The 6,090-nt window shown below is 28.5% G+C and overlaps 1 long non-coding RNA gene across 1 annotated transcript; it reads right to left on the bottom strand.

The window, feature by feature from the left end:
- Positions 1-1,489: 1,489 nt before the first annotated feature.
- Positions 1,490-3,169, bottom strand: LOC114280130 (uncharacterized). The gene is made up of 2 exons (XR_014343387.1): positions 3,019-3,169; positions 1,490-2,365 (listed from the first exon to the last, which is right to left on the bottom strand). It is a non-coding gene; the product is annotated as an uncharacterized LOC114280130 (long non-coding RNA).
- Positions 3,170-6,090: the final 2,921 nt, after the last annotated feature.

The following is a 6,090-nucleotide window of genomic DNA, read 5'->3' as shown; positions in this document are numbered from 1 at the left end:
CTGTAGGCCACGAAATTAATCTTTATAAACTATTTATCAATTTTTATATGTTTATTTATCTATAAGTCATGAAATTATTTTTTTTAAATAATTTTTAAAATTTTTATCTTTATCTATAGGTCATGAAATAAATTTTCATAAATTATTGATGAATTTTTAATTAAAGTACGAAATGAGGGGGGAAAATAGAGTAATTTTTTTTTGAAAAAAAAAATCAATTATTTAATCCTTACATTCATTTGTAGGCCATGAAATTAATTTTTATAAGTTATTTATCAACTTTTATTTGTTTATTTATGGGAAGAAATTTTAAATTATCTATAAGTTATGAAATTAATTTTTTTAAATTAATTGTTTATTTTTTATCTTTATCTGTAGATTATAAAATTAATTTTCAGTTTTTATATGTTTATCTATATGGAGGAATTTTGAAATTCAAATCTTTATCCATAAGTAATGAAATTAATTTTAATTTTAATTAATCAAACAAATAAAAAATGAAGAAAAATAGAAAACATGAAAGGCAATCAAATAAGGTTGCCACGTAGGAAAGAGAGTGTTTTAAAATTATGAGAATTTAAGAATAAATATTTGGAGGCTTTTGACAAAATAACTATATTTGATTATATATATAGTATAGATATGTATATTTATTATTTTATAATATATATAATATAATATATAAAATACCTAAAATTTATTATTTATATTAATTTATGTACAAACACTTGCTTCCACAATAGTGCCAATTCCACAATAGTACCTTCATTGGCACTTTAAACAGAGGGAGGTAAGGAAGGTCTACGTCCTTCTTTATTACCGTTTCGTTTGTTTCTTCAATCCATTCTGGATCATCATGTTTTCTTTTGTCTCTTTCAAGAAAGGAATCACTTTGACGTGGTGATCCAATCCCCAAGAGCCTATCCGAAAAGTTGAGCGGAAAATTATTCAATTTGAGTTGGACTTTTCTGAGTCTCTTGTGCTTTGACTTTAATGTGAGCTTGTCCTGCGCTGCGGGAAATTAGATTTTTAGCGGCGTTTAAAAAACGCCGTTATAGATATTAAAAACGTCGCTAATTCTTTTTGTGACGTTTACTATCAAACGTCGAAAATGCAGCCGTCATTATAGTTTTTATGGCGTTTAGAAAACGTCGCTGTATTAGTATAGGCGACGCCGCCAAATATCCTACCCTATTGGTACTTGTCGTCATTATAGTTTTAGCGATGTTTTTTAAATGCCATCATAGGTTTTTTTAATTTTAAAAATTCCAACCGTTATAGTGGCATTTTAGAAACGCCGTCTTATAATCTTTTTTTTTTTTTTTGAAATCGTGCTAATTTTATGTGATTGAACTAAAAGAACACCTATAATAAAACTAAATAGCACTAATATGAAATAATAACACCCATTCAAATAAAAAATACAACATTAATTCACTTTCCCATTCAATTTAATATTCAATCACCATTATCCACAAAATAACATATCCAAAAATTGAATTCACAATTCTCAATCAAAAAATTACTACATTATATACAAAGCCACAAAATGACATTACCCTCTTCTCTCTCTCACCACTCCCTCATTTAACACAAAAAATAAGAAAGTAAACCAAAACACTCAAACCCCCAGTCATATAAGAGGAAAAAAAGAAAAAAGAAGAGAAATAAAAATCCAAAGGATTTTAACACAAAAAATAAGAAGAAAGTGAACCAAAACACCCAACCTCCATCTATCCTTCACCGTCATTCTGAATTGCTCTCCATGCTACTTCCCATGGCCTTCAATCCTCTCGGTATTGTAAAACATAAAAATAATAAAAACAAAGCCAACAAAAGATGTGCGGTGAATAGATAACAAAAATAAATATGAGAAGTTCAAGCTACTGAACGTTATTTTAAATAGTCACATTAGGTCAAATTAACCTTAGGTATTTCAAACTATTAGAAAGTATACAATCCCATGTCATACTCAACATAATGTTTCTCTTAAAAAAGAAAAATAAGCTACAAAAAATTACTAAGAATATTAATGCCAAAGCACAAAGAGAAAAGTACTAAAACACGCATTTACTATGTACTTAGAGGAATGAGTCTTCCGTTCTTTGTTTTATGGCGTTTCATTACTAATTTGGCCAATTTACAGTTGCTCAATATACTCTTTCTTTTTTAGATTCTAAAAAATCTAACCCAACCTCTTGAAATAGTACTGGTTATCTAATCAAGATTTGACTAAATTAAAGGAATTGAAATGCACATCAAACAAGCAAACTTACTCAGGTTGGTTGGGTGCATCTTCTGGCTCAATAGTCATCATGTACATATCCTTGTTTGGCTCCTTTGCTGGATCTTCCAGGATGTCTCCCTTCATTGCCACCCCACGGCATGCACACAAACGTAAGAGAGAGAGAAATTAATTTATGAAGAGTTATAACAATATATAGGATCTTACATTCATCTTCTAAGGGAACAATTCTAAAAAGCTCAAATTAACTGGTCCCAGAAGTTTGATTGGGAAACGCATAGCTTATGTTTCAGTTTATTGATGATAAAGCCGCTACTCCAAATAAATAAATAAATAAAGAAAAAAGAAATAGAAAAAAATAAAAATGCCCATAGAGGTGCATTGATATATAAAATATTCTAAAATTTAAAACTAGATCCCAAGCATAAGCAATCAAACCATGCAAATTATTTAGAGCTTGAAACTATGGAAAATGCGAACAGTTAGCAGGAATTATACCAGTTGCCACCTCCACGTACATTCATTGCAGTCAATATATCCTTTTATGTGCAAAGAGGCACTACCTTTTACTTAATTTTTTTTTTGTACTACAGCAGTGTGACAGATTATGGGTAGATCTTAGTAAATCATACTTCTCAGAATCCCATTCTACTCCATAACATTTATAATTATTCAAAATCCTTTTTAGAAACAAGCAATTCTTAGTAATAAAACACAACCACAAACGTTGAACAAAAATCAGAAAGCATAAGTAAGAATGTTCAGACTCTTACCATTCAAGTAAGAATCCAGCTTGTGTAGATTTTCATAAATTAAGTTGATAGCATTTCTAATCTCACAATCTGTCCATTCAGAGCCTTCCTGGTTCACTTCTGGCAATTTATCAAACATTAGAGGGAATGAATAGCTCCCATCAACAGAAGAGTCACTCTGCACAGTAATTACACAAACAGAAAATGGTATTACTATTACAAAAATAGTTAAAGATCACACTTTAATAAAAAAAAAAAAAATCTCACTTTTATTGAAAGTGTGATAAAAAAAATTAGATTGATATTTTAATCACACTTAATTTGATTGAGTGTGATCATATTTATTTTTTATGTCACTTTTCAATTAAGTGTGATTATATATACATTTTTTTAATCACACCTTCTAATTAAAGTGTGATTACATATATACTATTACTTTTTAATCACACTTTTTAAACAAGTATGATTATACATATATTTTAATCAAACATTCTAATTAAAGTGTGATTATTTATATATTTTTTAATCACACTTTCTAATTAAAGTGTGATTATATATACACTATTACTTTTTAATCACACTTTTTAAATGAGTGTGATTATATATATATTTTTTAACCACACATTCTAATTAAAGTGTGATTATTTATATATATTTTTAATCACACATTCTAATTAAAGTGCACACTATTACTTTTTAATCACACTTTTTAAATAAGTGTGATTATTTATATATATTTTAATCACACATTCTAATTAAAGTGTGATTATTTATATATTTTTTAATCACACCTTCTAATTAAAGTGTGATTATATATACCCTACTACTTTTTAATCACACTTTTTAAATGAGTGTGATTATATATATATTTTTTAATCATACATTCTAATTAAAATGTGATTATTTATATATATCTTTAATCACACATTCTAATTAAAGTGTGATTATGTATGCACTATTACTTTTTAATCACACTTTTTAAATAAGTGTGATTATTTATATATTTTTTAACCAGACCTTCTAATTAAAGTGTGATTATATATACACTACTACTTTTTAATCACACTTTTAAATGAGTGTGATTAGATCATACTTTAACAAATGAAAATATCTCACTTTTATTAGAAGTGTGATAAAAAAAATTAGATTAATATTTTAATCACACTTGATTTGATTAAGTGTGATAGTATTTGTTTTTTATGTCACTTTTCAATTAAGTGTGATTGTATTTATATTTTTTAGTCACATCTTCTAATTAACATGTGATTAAAGATCACATAAGAAGAATTAAAAATATCTCACTTTTATTAGAAATGTGATTAAAAAAATTAAAATGATTTTTTAATCACTCTTAATTTAATGAGTGAGATAATATTTTTTTTCAATCACACATTTTAAATAAGTGTGATTATATATATATTTATTTTCATCACAGTTTGGTGTGATTATATATAATTTTTCAATTTAATGTTTATATTAAATAATTATTCCCATATTGTATATAAGCTCATGAAATTGCTTTGGTAGAGAGAGAAAGAGCTGGGCAATTTCTTTCTGGGGTTTCTTGCGGCTCTCCATCTCGCCTCTGTCGTCGATGGCCACTGATCAACGCGCCTCTCCATCTCCCCTCTTGCTCCTCCTCCTTTCCTTGCTGATCGGCGCCGCCGCTGCTCTTGTTAGTCGCCGTCGTTGGCCTTTCCAACGTTGCTTCTCCTCTCACCATTGCTGCTTCTCTCTTTCTAGTTTATGTTTTCTCATTCACTGTAAGTTCTTCAATTCCTTCCCCAACCCCATGAACTTTTGATATGCTAGTTGATCTTAACCGCGTGCACTGTACTCTTTGTAACCAATGATCCATTCATTTTTTATGGAATTTTTTTGTTGTTGGAATAGCTTGTTGATATTGTGATTCTTATCGTACCATTTTCCTTGTATGTCAAATGTTCGATAAAATGTGTCAATGGAAAACTTTTGTTATTTTTATTTTATCTTTTAATTTTTAGCCAAACACCGAAAAATAAGAATGATGATGAAACTTTTACGGTAAAATGCTCTCTTTGTAAACCCCTCTTTTTTTTTTGCCCTAGTTTTTGTGTATATTATATGCATCATTACACTTTCTGATTATCTATGCGTTGTTTCCCTTAGATTCCTGATAATCTATATGGCAAATTATGGAGCCTATATTTCATCTACTAGGCAGATTTTATCTTCATATGTTATGCTTAGTGTTTGAAATCATTCAATCCAAACTAGGTGTTAATGATTTGGGGAGGTTGAGGCTCAAAATTCTGTTCCGGAGTTAGTGGGTCATCCACGGTAGGGGGATTATTCATGTGGGTATGGATTATACATTTTTAGGATTTTTTTTTTCTTCTGGTCAGGCTTGATGGTAAGGTAATGCTAATGTTAATTCATGTTGGTATGGATTATAGATGGCATGTTGACAACATATTTATGTTAGTTAGTTATCTCAAAATGGGATTTCTTTACACTACAACAAATTTGGGATTTAAAGACGAAACAAATTTGTCCTAAAATGTATATATTTCGTCACCCAAAGTAATTACGACGAACATTTTTCGTCACCCGTTTTGTCGCCAAAGGGTCGTCGCTAAAGGGTCTTAGAGACGAAAAAAAAAATTCGTCATTGAAAATGATAAATTTATGACGAATTTTTTTGTCTCCAATACACTTTGTTGGGAACATACTTGTAAGTAATTAGCGACAAAATATTTTGTCATTAAAGGAGAAATTAGAGACAAAAGTATTTCGTCATAAATATAAGAAATAGAGACGAAATAATTTTGTCACGTTTAATATAAATGAAGACGAAAATTTTTGTCAAAGAAGCTACCAATAGAGACAAAAACAAATTCATCATTAAAAATGAAAAATTTGTGACGAATTTTTTTGTCTCCAATACACTCTGTTGGGAACATACTTGTAAGTAATTAGCGACAAAATATTTTGTCATTAAAGGAAGAAATTAGAGACAGAAGTATTTTGTCATAAATATAAAAAATAGAGATGAAATAATTTTGTCACGTTTAATATAAACAAAGACAAAAAAAATTTTGTCAAAGAAGCTAC

This window comes from Camellia sinensis, chromosome 10 (assembly GCF_055761805.1).
Source record: "Camellia sinensis isolate YWXY chromosome 10, ASM5576180v1, whole genome shotgun sequence".
In the NCBI taxonomy this organism is placed as follows: Eukaryota; Viridiplantae; Streptophyta; class Magnoliopsida; order Ericales; family Theaceae; genus Camellia; species Camellia sinensis.
Note: the sequence above shows the minus strand (reverse complement) of the source record. Positions and strands in the feature narration are given on the sequence as shown.